This window comes from Mytilus galloprovincialis, chromosome 8 (genome assembly GCF_965363235.1).
Source record: "Mytilus galloprovincialis chromosome 8, xbMytGall1.hap1.1, whole genome shotgun sequence".
NCBI lineage: Eukaryota > Metazoa > Mollusca > Bivalvia > Mytilida > Mytilidae > Mytilus > Mytilus galloprovincialis.
Window position 1 is genome coordinate 79,876,711 of NC_134845.1, and position 17,713 is coordinate 79,894,423.

Sequence of the window (17,713 nt, forward strand, 5' to 3'; positions counted from 1 at the left end):
TTATAAGATTTACACAGAAGACCTTTTAAACTATATTTAATCAAATTATAAAAAGAAAAGTAAGGGTCGATGGGCAAAATTTGTTAATGGTACTACATGGATAAAACCAGAGGATTCTGAAAATCTGGCATTAAATAAAAAAAAAAGAGGAGCGACCATCCTTAATAAAAGGATTATTAGTAAATGGAAATTACTATTTGTTTTAAAAGATAAATGACCACAAAGAAATAAGTCAAAAACAAACTGACAAAACTATGGCAAAACGAAAAAAAATATCTAAATATTATAACATTATACAAAACACAACATAAAAAGCTAAAGACCTAACAACACGACCTCAACCAAAGCCGGTTCTCAGATAGTTCATTAATATATAAGTCGTATAGCTTTGCATTATCTCCACTTTTCTGTTTGAACTTGCCGTGGACTTAAAAGAGGGACGAAAGACACCAGATGGCTTAAAATGAAAATGACAAACAGACAAACAATAGTACACATGACACAACATAAGAAACTAAAGAATAAGCAACACGAACCCCACCAAAGAATAGCGGTAATCTCAGGTGCTCTAGAAGGGTAAGTAGATCCTGTTCTACATGTGGCACCCGCCGTGTTTTTGTTTAATTTGCAAAAAAACTAAATATTTCTGAAGACGACATTGTTTATTCATCGATCATAAACATGAAAAATCTCACAATGCTTACGATAAGACAAAATATACACATTATAGACAACAAACGAAACATTATCAATATAAAGGAAGACATATGACAACCAACACAACATCAAAACCCAACATATTAATTTGGATGGAAAAGTACCGTGCCACGTCTGAAAGCAATACAAACTCACACTCAGCAAAACAGGTACAGGACAACATGGAAAATATTCAAATTTCACGATCATCTAATATTTCATTTATATGTTAAGATCTTTTTTATAGGAAACCTTTTCCCCATATAAAAATGAGAACTTGTTGAATCATTGTAGAATTATTGGTATATAGTTACTTGATTCCTTACTATTAATTAAAAAGTTGTCATGCATTGTGTCGCTTCTCTTTCTCCCTCTGTGTCATAAAGGTAACATGCAGAGTCACATTTGTCATTCTCGCTTATGATTATTTCTTTTGGGTTATTTTGGAAAGACAATGATAAAAAAGGCGTCCGTAATTGTTCCCGTTATCGGACGGACTATTAAGTCATAAACATGACTCCCATTCGAAACTGTTTGAACATACACTTAATTTTGGTAGATTATACCAAACCTCTTTATTCCTAACTCGATTACACACAATGTTTGGGTATATAACATTCCTGTGGACCCTATGAACCATAGAAATCCGATTTTCGAGGACCCCGAAATCGGTATATAATCATGTTTTATTTAAGAAATAATTCTTGCAAGTCATAGATTTGTGAAAAATAATCACATGGACTGGGTTATCTTTGAAATTTATTCAAAGCGGTAGCAACAGATACAATTGACGAATGTAGCTACCCATGCCATGTGCAAATTAAAAAAAAAACTATGGAATTCACGTTCAATAATTTGAACTGGTGTAAAAAAAAAATACTTCTGGTATCAATTCCTGTTTGAGATACTTTTGATACCCATCTTGAAATTCCCTGTCATAATTTTATTTTACGAAAAATCATCCTACAACAGTGAACATATTTCAACTACGCTCCAAATGCCCCCGATTTCGCGGGTAATATCGGGTTTATTTTTAAACAAGAACAGAGGCTGCATTGACATAGACTATTAGGTGTAATTCCACCATTGATTTACAACTACGAGTCTTTGTTTAATATGCACTTTTCAAAAAAAATGTGTAGAGTTTATCTTTTTCTCAAATAAACAAATACTTGGCATGAGTCAAGGTTTATCCTGACCAGAAAAAAAAATCACATAAAACATCATTGCATATAAGATAATAACCATCACTGGAAGTTAACCAATCAAATTTCTCCGCTTCTTTTATCTGTGTACGTACAAGTTTTAGTCACCATGTAACCTCAAGATTACAAAATATTCTATAGAAATTCCAAATAAAGAAATACCCAAGACATATGTTTATGACACAAAAATATTTTACTGCATTAAAATGTAGGATTAATCACCTACAGCTGTCAAATTCAAGGGAATATGTTTTTCGACCCATTTTCGTATACAACCAGATGTGACGTACCATGATTTGGTGGTATTATACCTCAATGTTTGTTTTTGGCGAATCGGATAAAGCAGTGGTATTTCATTCCATTACTTTCAAAACAGTACCAAATGATTATCTTTTTATTTATTAGAATATATTAGAATATCTATGATATTTAACTCGAACGTAGTATATTTTAATATATCGTTCTTTTTATATAGAATAATTATAAGCAATAAAAGGCCATCGGGCATTTTAAAACTGCCTCTCCTTCTTTCTTGCAGTTCTCTTGTTGATCTAATTAAAATATGGTGATACGATCCTCAAAGAATAAATAGCTTTAAAAGTAATAAATTCTAAGCAATTTTTTCTGTAAGTACATCATACATTAAGTTCTCAAAAATAAGGAACCATTACGTTTGAATAACAAATTGTTTATATCTTTTATTGTTTTAAAAAAAATGACCAAATGACATTGAAATTAATACATATAGCTCACCATATTGACCTCAACAATGAGGAAAATTGATTTCGCATAGTCAGCTTTAAAAGACCCCAAAATGTTAGTTTTCAAATAAATAATTTCAACAAACTATCAAGGTGTTTTGTTTCTATATGACAAAACAGCCTAGAATATATCTGCTTTATTATTAGTCCATAGATCACAAGCAAAGTGGTTGAAACTAAGTGTTAAGGGAAAGTTTGGCCTTTCATTTGTTTGTTTTTTCATTTTTTTTCTTTCTAAAATACTGTATTTAAATCTTGGATTTACATTTTATCGAAAATTACATTATCATTAGCTTTTTCATTTCCCTTTTCTCAATAGTTGAGTCCTAGCTGATCGATTGTTCTATTCTTATCAAAAAGAAATGTTTACCTTTATCGAAAGCCCTTCACCTTACCGATAACGACCGTTTATAAATTTTCAAATAAATTATGAATAATCGATGAGCACGTTTTAGAATGGTAGTGTGTTGTTGTATATCTATTTTATGCTTATTTATAAACAGCTACTCAAAGCATTATCTTGATTTAAATCTAAAGTTTAAACGTACCTAACAATAAGAACATTAACCTCTTTTACTAAGTCGTATCTGTCATTCTGTATTGGCTCCTCGATTTGTTTATTTACCCGCTTTTGTTTACGTCTACAACACAACATCTTTGAAATGATTTATAACGTCTGTTTTAAAAGTCAATACAATGTAAGTTCTCCTCCGTCTGTGTAGTAGCTGAAAGTAATGGCAAATAGAGAAAACCAAGCCTTTAAGGAACAATCTGAAAATGACAAGGTATTTAAATGAGTCAATATAATTATTTGTGTGACGTAACATGACATGGCACATGAAACATTTACGTGTAACCAGAGAGGTAACATGTCTTTAGTCTTGAAAAAAAATATACTATTATCAAATTGATATGAAAAAGAAGCTATATTGAGACTTGCGAAATATACATAAGTCTATTTATAATATCGTTCTAAATACTGAATTTCCAAAAATGCCATGTTTTTTTTTTATCTTTGAAATAGTAGATGTTAGGGTTGCAATATCAGACGTTTTAATGTCCTATGTTAATCAATAAACCTATTTATTGGTGAAGGGGACAACCTGATTTGTGCGAATTTATATTTGCAAAAATATTACCTTTTGTGCTAACAATGGTAAACTACGTTTACGCGAGTGATATGTAATAAACATGCATTTAACTTAAATTTTTACTCTGATAAAACTAAGGAGGTGAAAAAACTATCCCTTATTGGCATTATTTTTATCTTATCTTTTTTTGTTTATTTATTTTGTTTCATTTAAGAAATCATCATCTGTATACATTTTGTGGTACAAAATTCTAAAGATACGTGTCAAAATTAGTAACTTTATAACAGACAATTCATAAATAAAACGAAACAGTATTTCCAGCTTTATTGTAGAAAAAATCGAGCAAAGATGAAGATTGTAATTTAAATATATAGCGTTACTTGTGTTGTTGTCTTAATCATCATATAACTTGCATTTTCGTTGTTTCATACATAAACGTTTACGATGTGTTTCCATTCTTTATGGAAGATTTTTTCTCTTTTTTATCAAAATTGTTTTTCATTATTTTAATAAATTATATTCTCTTTTAGTTATAACATAAAGTTGTGTCGTACCTGGATTAAATTTGCAGGCAAAACAAGGAGGATTATATAAGTAATATATGAGGGGGAGTATGACCTTTATCGGGACTTTGGGATGAGGTGTTTTTATTGGGAATTACATTTTCGGATTCCTGGAATTTTTTTTCGAATTTCGGGATATCGGCGTCTAAATTTATTTGAATTCGGGACCTCGGTATTTTGTGTTTTTAAGCTAGGATTTCTGTATCAGGACTCCTGTTACAGCACCCCCTTTCCCCATGTATAGACAAATAGCAAACAGATATGTACAAAACAGACGCTCGCAATATGACAGATGAATAAATTTGGTGTTAACAAAACCAAAACAGACAACAAAAGGAAAGAAAGCAAACATTCCTTTAAAAGTCAGAGAATCAGCAAACTACAAAACAATAAATACAAAATAGGCTCAAATACAACAGGTGAATGAATTTGTTGTTAAAAATAAAATAAAACAAATGATAAAAGCTAAGAAAGAACACATTTCTTATTTCATCAGTAAGAAAATCATTGACAAAGCACAAAACAATAAATATAAAAGACACACCCAATCACAACATGTGAATAAATTTGGTGAGAATTACAAAACTTTTCTTTTGTCCAAACATTTTTTGCCAATTTTGTTTAGACTGAGTGAGGTTTTAAACAATCAAGATATGAAAAAGCAACTACTAATATAAAAAAGAAGATGTGGTATGATTGCCAATGAGACAACTATCCACAAAAAGACCAAAATTACACAGACATTAACAACTATAGGTCACCGTACGGCCTTCAACAATGAGCAAAGCCCATACCGCATAGTGAGCTATAAAAGATCCCGTTAAGACAATGTAAAACAACTCAAACGAGAAAACTAACGGCCTTATTTATGTAAAAAAATAACGAAAAACGAATATGTAACACATAAACAAACGACAACCACTGAATTGCAGGTACTTAATTATTTTCAATTAAAGTAATTCAATTTAATGAAGAATAAAATGCAGTTAATATACTTAATTTTACTTTTTTAATATTATATTGTGTATTTTAAATAACCTAGGTCAGTTATACGCAATGAGCTGTTTACTTTGCAACATAATATACTGTTGATCAGGATATTAAAAGATATATATAATCTTTCTACCTTAGCAAATAAAAAAGGACACAATTGTCAACGTTAATCAAAATTAAAACCGAAGTTGATTTAACAGAGAAAAAAAAAATTCCAATCAGACAATTAACAAGCCAACAAGATGGAAGGTAAACGCTTAACATTATATATTCTTACAGATCTGTTAATATATGGCGATAATTCTTACGATTACATGTAATCTCTGTTTTCTCTTTTCAAATGAATATAATGTTCTAATGATTTATTTAATTTTCTTTTTATTTGAACAGTAATGTAGGTCATTTAACTTATTATATAAACAACGACTGTATACGCCAGTCTCATTATTTGCGCTTATAAAAACGTTTAAATGGCATATGAAGGGACGAAATTGACAAACCGTGAGAACTTCAAATTTACAATCCTTTTTCCACATTAAGCTATGTGAATTTATTCAATTCAACATTGGTACCTCAGCATAGACGTGTGCATACCAACCACGCGTACAGTAACATTCACCCACTATAATTTTACAAAAATTGATATAGGCACATATTCATGTTAGATAAAAAATATATAAGGCAGCTGCGTATTTAAGATGCTTCCTTCTCCGAAAATGTTTGTTTATATTTTATTGTTATTCCTATATAAAACATAACAAAGTCTTAGGCTACCTACAATTGTTAATTTTTCTGTCATGTTGGTCTCTTGTGGAGAGTTGTCTTATTCGCAATTATACAACATCTTTTTTCTTATAGTTAGTGTGTCTATTTGCTGTAGTTATATGTAAGTACCGGTCACGTCCACTCTGCATAGTATTCCTATTTCTATCCATCTGATAATTTAAAGCGGTTTTAACTGATTTGTATTGTTCGTTCTTATCTTTTTACTGTTACACAACTGTCCTATGTTAGGGTGGAGGGATCCTGTGAACATGTTAAACCCCGCCGCATTCTGTATATATAACAAACTGTTTAAGAAAAAACTCTGAGGTATATGCTCCTCACTTGAATGGAGAAGTATCATGAGCAAAACGTCGGGTGCCACATATGAATCCAGATCTGCTGACCCTTTTGGAGCCCCTCCCCCCGATCATCCCAAGTTTTCGTGTTGATCAGTCTTTATTTTTCTTTGTCGTATCTTTTGTTTGAAAAATTTGTCTTTTATTTCTTTTTTTGCCGTCAGTTTGTAAACGCGTTAGATCGATGCAAAGCACACACATACATTTGTAAAATTATTAAATTCTTTTTGTGCCTCTTTGTTGTTTATTTGTTTGTTTTAGTTCTTTTGAGATAATTGTGACACGGTGATGATTGCTGTATTACTATTTTGACAATTTCACTTATTATGCCTGTTTTCTTCACGTATCATATTAAATATTATGAAATTTGACCCGACTGTCATACCAGTGAGACGTTTAGTGCTGTTTGGAGGTCATGTTCAATTCATAATTTTCTACATTTGAGAATGTCTGTATCAAATCAGGAACATGAAATTTCTTGTCCATTTGGTGTGTTTAATATTGCCTTTTGATTAGGGTTACTTTGAAATTTCCTCGGAATACATTTTTTTTTGTTATGTTACTTTTTTTTATATGGATAACAAATTTTAGTACAGTGAAATATAAAATAGAAGATGTGGTATGTTTGCCAATGAGAAACTCTCCATGAGAGACCACAAAGACACAGAAATTAACAATTATAGGTACCCGTATGGCCTTCGACCATGTCAGAGCAAAGTCCATACCACATAGTCAGCCCCGAAAAGACAATGAAAAACAATTTAAAAAGACGAGGAAACTAACGGCCTCATTCATATAAAAAAAATTAACGAAAAACATATATGTAACACATAAACTAACGACAACCAATGAGTTACAGGTTCCTGACTTGGGACAGGCACATATATACAAAAATACATAATAAAAAATATATTTGTGTATTACAACAACAGTAAGTTTTAATCTATTGATAAAACAAATAATTAAACAATATGCACAACTTTTTATATAAAGTTGTTTTAAAGGACTATTATGTTTACCAAGAGATTTTCAAAATTGTCGGTCTCGGTTAAAACATCATTGTACAATTTATACCCAAGTGCGACGAAATCACGATCGCACAACGCTCACCGCGATCTAGAATACATTCAGGTCGTGATGAGTTCTCGGTATGAGCGGTACAAAAAGGTAAATTTTCGTGTCTTTCACGATGCTACTACGTCCTCATAACGTTTCTACTATAATTCTACCATGATTAAACCAAGTTGTCACTACGCTTTTTCTGCGACCTCACCACGAAAACTCGATCTTTCTACACTCCACACGTCTTGAACTTTTAAATAAATAAGATCTAATACATGTATATCCAATTAAAATACTGTTATGCTACTGTTTTTACATTTTGTTTGTTACATTCTCTACACTTAATGACTTCTTTACATTTCCAAACATTTGTTATGAAGCATCATAAAACAGGTGGTTGGACATTTTGTCGAATTTGTTCCTTCAATCTACTAGTGATCAATGACTTCTTTTTCTTCATCAGAATATTAAAGGTGACAGCTTCTATTCTTCACAACAATGTATTTAAAGCGTGAAAAAAATATGTGCTTTCTCACACAAACATACTGTTTACCATGCAATGATTCAATTAGAAAAAAATCTTGAAAAATAGATTTTTTCTCAACATCAATTATTGGTTTTTTTTCTGTTTTTTTGGTGTATCTAAATATTAATAATAAACTCTTTAAACCTTGGTCATTACTAAATTGCATTGAAATAATTCAATTTGGCAAGCGATAACTAAACAATACTTGTTATAAAACAAACAGACCTTGTCAAATGCGGAAACTAAGTTTTATAAATCTTTTCATAAAACAATTATTTCATTCTACTTACAGACGATGTAACACCAAAATTATCAATATTACTGTATCGCTATATGTGTCAAAATATAGTAGGATCAGAAGATCATGTTAAACGAATCAGATTGATGAACGCTGTCAGGGACGACATTGCAAGTAACAAGAAGCGTATTTTTATAACGAGTGGAAGCTTTGGGGAAGGACTTGACATGCGAGGCAGTGATTTAGATATAATGTTTGTCGATTCAACTGTCCAGGTGTATGATCATGAACATTCAAGTCTCAAGGTTAATCCAAATATACCACATTTGTCGATTGAACAAGACGATGTAAAAGCTGGTTTTACTCATTTGAGACTAGAATATAGTAAAGATCCTAATGTTTATAAATATTGTGAAAAATATAAGGGTTATTACTATCTTTCGAGTGCATTATTCAAACTTTTGTATTTAGTAAACGACAAAAGTACAAAACTTCATGGATCGTGCATATTTTTCGAAAAGGATGACATAGACTGTGCATTTTGTTTTCATTGTAAAACTTGGTTATCATCTGCTGGAGAGTGGATAACGCGACCAAATAACTCATGGCCGAGCGATGACGTCAAACAAAGTATAGTAAACACGGAGTACTATTTGTACCGATCAGAGTTAAGGAATCACCAAAAGAGGATATAGAATGGCGAATGTCTTTTTCAGTTGGTGAAAAACTTCTGATACATTCATTTACACATACTCAGTTACTGTGCTATGCTCTTTTGAAAATTGTTTTGAAGGATCTAATAGATTCTTGCTCTGAATGTAAAAATTTACTTTGTTCTTATTTCATGAAGACGATCATGTTCTGGCTGTCTGAAGAACATCCACAATCTATATGGGAACCCGATAACATTATACCTTGTTTTGTGCTATGTTTTAACAGACTGATTTATTGTGTTGAACACTCATTTTGTGTACATTACTTCATTCCAGAGAGCAACATGTTCGAGAACAAAATTGAGGGCCGTGATCGTGAAATACCTTTAAAGAAATTATATAGCTTACATACAGTTGGGTGCAGACCAAGCATTACATAAAGTAAACGCAAGTTAACGCGGCGTGCACATATTTCGTTAGTTAACTTTAAATTTCGCGTTTACTAGTAAACGCCCGTTTACTTCATTTACGTTAACGCGGTCAAAATGGAAATTTCTAATGTCTACTCGAGTAAACGCGCGTTTACTCTGTGTCCGTTTAGTCAGTAGTAAACGGCCGTTTACTTCAGATTTCACAAGTTTAATTTTACGTGCACGTAAAAGTAAACAGGAGTTTACTACAGATTTCTAAATTGTATTTTTACGTGCACTTGAAAGTAAACGCGCGTTTACTTTTCGCGTTAACTAATTGTGTATATTATAAAATAATCGTCGCGTGCATTTGTACATTTATTTATGTTGTTAAAATGACTTAATATTTTACGTATTTGTGTTTTAAACCTTAACATTCAAAACCACTTTTTATTACAAATATAAACATTTATTAATTGCAAAAAAAAAAATCAGTTCCAAAAACTTTCAACAGCGGCTTTTCTACTTTTTCTGTTCAAAATTTACATGTACAAATATCAACTCACAAACCGGCATATTTAAAAAAAATATGCTAAAATTGATTATTGCAAAACTATGTGTACATGTAAATTATGTTGTTAAAGTAATTTGTCAACATTCTTTACGGCAGATTCAACTAGGTTAATATGCTTCAAGAATTACAATAAATGACATATCGTACACAACTTTGGTTCTATGCCGTAGCACATTATCTTTAAATCTAAAAGTTAATTTTTGTATCAATTCATATACAGATACAGTAACACGTAGGCCTATGTATAGTTTATAATATTAAGTAAAACTCCAAGCTTTGATTTTGATTTTGAAATAATGTACCATCAAACTGAAATATAAGTATAATTTTAAAACTAGGAATTATCATTTCAATAGTCGGAACAAATGAATGCACGACGCTCATTCAAGTTTTTTTACGGTTTTTATTTTTTTCATTCCGTTCCTTAAAACATATTGCACCATTACATGTATCATGTAATGGGTTGTTTAAAATTTAACTGAATGTTTTTGTTAAAATTAATTAAAACTGAATAATATTACATTGAATGAAGTCAATTTCTTTTGAAAAGGGTGCTGGTCAAGAACCCTTTATATAAAAAGAACAACATGAAAACTACTTTCCCCTACTAAATCTGGCGTAGGTTAATTCAGAGACAAATCAAAGTCATTGAAGTTTTGGCTATTTTCTTTTATTTTCCATGATAGTGTCACAAACTAATTAAATTCGCACACCCACCCTTGTCGTCCCGTATCCCAATTAAAATAAAAACTAGGATTTTTTATCATGACCTAACGCCGTTTACTTGCAGTTATCTTTTACATATAGTTACAATAGTCTTACTATAGGCACTAATTTATGGACAGAATACTTCCCACTTGTATAACCGTCATTCTACAAACATGTTAGTCGAAAAACAGTAGCAAAAGAGCATGCATACAATGTATATATGTTCCAGACCGTATGAGTATTTGGACCGTACGCGTGGCGATGCATCCTATTTTCAGATCAAATATCTAATTTTTATGTATCCATGTTGAATGTTCAAAACAAAACACATAGAGTTCATTTTAATGAAATTGCAAAAATATTGACATCCAAGTCATTTCTGATTGCACATCATTCATACAATTTTAGAATACGGGAGTCGGAATATATGAAAAAAAGAACAATACAATAAGTGTTGTGTGTGAAATCGTCAATAAAACATATATACAAAAACTAAATTTCAATGTGGTATAAAATGCATTCCCAGGAAACACTACAAACCATTAAAGTCTGAAATGGCCTATATCTGTACTCGACTGTACTGATTTTTACTCGACCAGTCTGAATTGGTCTGACTTTTACTTGACATTACTCGACCCCAGTCTGAACCATACTTGACTGTACTGAATCGTACTTGACCCTTATCTTTGCCGTTGAAAATAGTCTGAACTATTACTCGACCAGTCTGAAACAGTCTTAACCCATTCTCGACATGTACTCGACCTATTTTTCCAGTCTAAACCATACTTAACCAAAGGTCTGAACAATACTCGACCAGTCTGAACCATACTAGACAAAAAAACCTCTACTTTTTTAACTGTTAAAATAAATTTCTTTTTAACTGACATATATAACAACAGCCAACAAAATTTATAAAAAAATTTAACCTTATAAAAGAAATATATCTCTGATTATATTTTGGATAAAAAGAATATATTATATATAACTTATATATAATAAAAGGGATAAAATTAAATAAATAAATACAATTGTTTTTCTGATTAGTGGTGAGATATAAAGTATAACCTCTGCTTGGGGGCAAACTCGTAAATAAGATCATACCTGGTCAGAGGTATTAAATTCTAAATAACATTGATTCAAAATTGCAACATCCTGTTAAAATTAAATAACAAGGCCTTTCGAATATACATGTATGTACTAGATAAGTAATACACGAATTTTAGAAAATAGGGCTTTCTTTTTACCTGTAAAACATACATGTACTGAGGTAATTAGAACATATTAAAGTGCTTTATGCATGCCATGTTAATTCGACAAAAAAATACTTAAATTAATTGAAATTTTTTTTACTGTTACTTTGGAATACATTTCCTTTTTTAAAAAGGTTATCAAGGATTGCTATGGAAATTCTATTATCATGATTATATTAAAATCTTGGTTTAATAAAACAAAACAATTAAGCTCTCATTTTTTTTAAATTCATTAAGTTGTTTTATATACTATTTTATATATATCTGAATAAAAAAAACATTCACTGCATTATTAACTAAACTCAACTGACACCATAAATCTATACTAGGCTTAAGTTAATGGTGAAAAAAGTCCAGTTACCATCAAATACTTCCGAAATATTCATAAAATTTTGAATAATATTGAAAATATTAGTCACAATTCATTTTTTTTAGATTATTTGATCAGCTTGTTTTATTTATATTTTAAAAGTTGATATATATTATTATGTAAGTGTTGATTAATATTGAGTTGAAGTTATATTATGATTGATTATTGTGAAATTTTAATTTCAATACTGTATTGAATACATTTTTAAGTTCAAGTTGTGGTTCAAATTTCATTTTTATTAAAAAAATTCCTAAATTGATAAAATTCAGTTGATAGATACAAAGAATAGGTCTAGGTTGGTTAAGACTTGGTCAAGTATGGTTCAGACTAGGTCGAGTACGGTTCAGACTAGGTCGAGTACGGTTCAGACTAGGTCGAGTACGGTTCAGACTCGTATAGAATGGTTAAGTACTGGTCAAGTACACATTCAGACTGTTAAGTATGGTTCAGACTACAGTCGAGTATTATCAAGTAAATCTCAGACGAATTCAGACTGGTCGAGTAAAAATCAGTACAGTCGAGTACAGATATAGGCCATTTCAGACTTTTAATGGTTTGTAGTGAAATAACACTGGACAGTAGAATCGGTGATAATAGATATCGATACAAACAATACAAATCATGTCTTGGTTCGCTTTTAAAGAACGTCTATCATGACGCTGTATCAGGATGGTTGATGATAGCTTCACTTTTTTATAAGACAAAACAATACAGAAATACCTTAGACATCATCAAATATTCTTTATCAAAATGTACCCATGAAAAACTGTTTAGATGCAGGACTTTGTCTGATATCCAGTACAAAACTCTTAAACTGCAATCATTCCAAAAGCAGAGCTTTGAATCTATGCAAAAAGTAATGTTTATAGACACAGTATTATTTCCTAAAAATTCTACCTTATTACCAGATGAACTTCAAATGGTCGGATCCAATGATACACATTATTTCCCATCTACAGCGTACGCGTATTTTCTTAATTTTCTGTGTGATCATCATTTGAATAATTTTACACAATGTAATGATTCACTCCAAGTTCTAGAGCTAGTTGCTAAAGAACTGTATTTAATAGGTGACAATTGTTCAATAACAGGAGCATTCACTATGTGTGGCTATGCTTACCTGTTATCTGGAAACAAGAAATATGCACGACACGTATTATTGTATTGTGTTGAAAAATTACCAGCCAAACCGTACAATAATACAGCAAAGACACTTTTGGCAATGTGTTGAATGTGACATTTTTGCATCCAGTTGGACTACCAATATCATGCTAGTTCAGTTTTAAGTCTGCGAAATAATGGGTTAATCACACGTCTGACAATTGTAAATAAAAAGAATGGACAGAAGTAACTAAATTAAAAAAAATAATAATATATGAGGTAAATAAATGACAACTTTTTATTTGCTTTATTTGAGATCACAAAGTGGCATTTTAACACTAAGTTTCATTTCGGAAGTTATCAAAAAATGAGAATGGAAACGAGGATTGTGTCAAAGATACAACAACCCAACTAAAGAGAATAACACAGCCTAAGGTCCATGATTCTATATGTTTGTTATTTGTAAATTATTGTCTTTCATGTCATCATTTATTAGTAGGCTACAAACGTCGTGTGTTATGTGTTGATTTTAAATGGTGAGCCTCATAATTGTATACATTACTAAGCAATGTCCGAAAATAAGAACATACGATTGATCTATATGTTAAAATCATCGTTCAAAGCTATTTGTGTATATAACTGCAAAAATCGTTTCAAAATTTAGTGACGACAACATATACTTTTCTTAGTTTGCGACATGGGTCAGGATGAAATATTTACCTTTGCCTTTATCTACATATATATGATTTAAAATATTGAATAATTGTTCTCCCGAGAAAAACTGAGTTAAAAGTTAATCATTATTATCACGCGAGTGGTGTCAAAACAAATTTAATTATACTTTAAAGATTTAAAGTTATGAAAGCTGTCAACTATTTATTTACAGGCCAAACTCCATTTTATTTCACATTTATCCCTTCCTTAGGTATCAATTTTTAGGTTCCAAAGAGACAATGTACCTTATTGATAATGCATTGTGAATAATTAAGCAATTGTACCTTACATTTATATGACCAATCATGACCTTGACCTTTAAACTTGACATTAATAGTATAATCATGTATCAAGGACCTCTCAAATCACAAGGTACAATGTCCTAATGACTAATGGCTTATTACGTCAAGTTTTCAAGCGGATATAACTCCTATTAAAGGTTAACGGATAACTTCGACTAAAATGTATCAAAGTCGGGCAATGTCCCAAGGAATAGTAAAACTACCATTTTATCGATATTTATAATGATTGTCGTAAATGTTTGGTGGAAAACAAAATAATAATAAATATATATACTATTGATAATAAAATAATATATTGTTTCTAAGCACTTTTATGTTCATAACCAGTGGTTGCAGAGGACAAAGAGAAAATCATTGTTGAGGGCAAAAGTCATTGTTAAGGACAAAAGCATTTCTTCCAGTTTTACAAATGTCATATTTACTATTCATAGCCTATAAAAGTAGAAAAAAAACAAAAGTTGTTTATAAGTCATTGCTAGAGATAACATGTAGATCTTAAGCATTAACAAAACATTTGTATATCATTCATAGCCTTCTCATATAAAAAAAGAAGACATCTCTCCATAAGAGACCAACTGATACAGACATTTACCACTATAGGTCAGCGTTCGGCCTTCAACAATGGGCGAAGCCTCTACCGCATAGTCAGCTATTAAAGGCCTCGAAATAACAATGTTATACAATTCAAACGAGAAAATTAACGGCCTTATTTATGTCAAAAAAAGGAACAAAAAAGTATGTAACACATAAACTAACGATAACTTCTAAATCACAGGCTGGTAAGTTCAAAATATATGGTTACTAAGGTTTTTTGTATTTCGTTGCTGGGGACATTGACCTCTGGTTTAATTTTGTACAATATTATACTGACATATTTTGCAATCTATCTGTCACCTTGTTTGAGTTATAAGCAAATAATCCTAATTTCGAACCCCGTAAAGAGTGTTGGTGCCCTAGAGCCATGATAATTTAGACCAATAACATAAACGTAGATCACAACAAGACACACATTTCTCATTTTCATGTGATCAGTAATCTTATACCGTTTTTGAGTCAATCCAATAACAAGCTAAGATCAAAATCTAGGTCATTATATTGACCTTTGACCTTGAGGCATTTTCAAGGTCACATTGATTGGTGATAAATGGTGAAGATCCTAGGTGGCTTAGTCTTAGTTTTTTTTAAATTGAGTGGCCAACAGACATCGGTTCATATCAAGGGGCATAAATCATCCAATGAGTCGTTGAATCTTATCGATTCAAATGTAACGCTGAAATAGGGTCTTATTCTGGACAAATTTCACCCTTCGTGTCTTTTCTACCTAGTATGCTTATGGTGTTTGAATAACAAGGTTTTCTGTTTAGCTTTTGGTCAACCGATACTTAATTCAAGGAGTAGATTACCTTGGCCGTAATTGGCACAACTGTTTGGAATTTGCAATACTCTTCAAATTTGTACTTGTTTGGCTTTTTAACTGTTTTGATATGAGTGTCCAAATAAATCTTATGTAGACGAAACACGCGTCTGGCGTTTTAAATTATAAATCTGGTACCTTTGATAACTATTTTACACCACTGGGTCGATGCCACCGCTGGTGGACGTTTTGTCCACGAGGGTATCACTAGCTCAGTAGTCAGCACTTCGTTGTTGACATAAATATCAATTATTGGTCATTTTTATAAATTTCATGGTCCTTTTTATAAATTTCATGGTCCTTTTTATAAATTTCATGTTTTCAATACATGTACTTTGAAAAAAACTAGGGATTTATTATCCAAGGAGTACGTTACCTTAGCCGTATTTGGCACAACTTTTTGGAATTTTGGGAAATCAATGCTCTGCAACTTTTGTACTTGTTTGGGTGTTAACTGTTTTAATATGAGCGTCATTGGGGAGTCTTGTGTAGACGAAACGCGCATCTGACGTATTAAATTATAATCCTGGTACCTTTGATAATTATTCCTAATATCATTTCAACGTGTTGCGGACTGCAATCAAATTAAAGCATATAACGTTATTCTCGACTAAAATATTAATAAGTACCAAACCAAAGGATTATTTATGTTTTGATTTTTATCTGACTTTCGTTTCAATATAGAATGATACATGTATGCACCAATATAAGTCTTGTTTTGCATTATAAGTGGACAAGTAAGAGAATCAGGATATGATAACAGGGTAATTTAAAAAAGGAAAGTTGAAAGTGATTTAATTAAAAGTAAAGCGCCTTTGTAAGCTTTTGGGCTAAATTTGGGTTTGGTCTCGCTCTTATTGCCAGTATTTCTATATTCTATAGAATATCTTTTTTATGAATTGTTGGAAATTTCTATATAAGGATCTAGTTTGTAGTTGTGTGCTAGATAATCACCGGGTTTTTTGGATCTCCGTGACGTTTTAACAGTTCTTTTAAGTCTCGTAAGATACTGTTGATTTCGTTTTATCTAATACATTTGACACATTTCTTTTGTAAATCACAACACATGTTTGCACTGTTATATTTATCAAGATGGTACCTACAAACTTTACTAAAATAAAGTTTGCTCGTTTTTTTTCATAAAATTTTGACAAAGTATTTACTTTGAACCTTTGACAAAAATATAGAAAAATAAAAAAATAAAACGTTTTATCAAACAAATCACACTGGTTATACAGAAGTTTGACAAACACTCACTTTGATCATTGAGAAGCTTATTACTACCTTCACACCTAAACATCATTTAGCTGATTTTTCCGAGTTATCTCCCTGTAGTGTAAGGTACCACCTGAAATAAAAGTTCTCAATTATTTAACTCCCCTATTGATTTGTCTGATCAATTTTCATCAATGTGACCGACCGAATTAGACTTTACAAGCCTTCACTATTAGTTTGAATATCTTTTTGATGTCATTTGTTATAAACATTATGTTTGTGGGTGTTATGTTTTGACATGTTTACAATAGTCGTAAAATACAATAACCTACAATGAAATAAATGTCTGGTAAATGATATAAATATGTCAAATTCAAAATGCTGTATTTGGATAAGTACAATTTTATTTTGTAAGAAGTCTTTTTTTATATGACTTTAAAACAATCTTGTATCTTGCTCTTGAAATGATTAATTAATAGAAAACCATTTCACCGGTTTCCAACGAGTAATACCTGTTACCTTGAAACTACTTGTAATAACAACCAAAACATATCAGTTAAACCATTCAGCTGTATAAATTAGTATAATTTTTGTTCATGACAGTGAAGGTACTGGTTATTCCAAATTTTCCTCTTGATTATTATTTTGTCACATTTACATCATTGAGAGAAAATGAGTCCGTTTTTCATTCGGCAAGACTGAGTTGAAATTCACAGTTGCATTTTATGTTTTTGACTCTTGTTTTA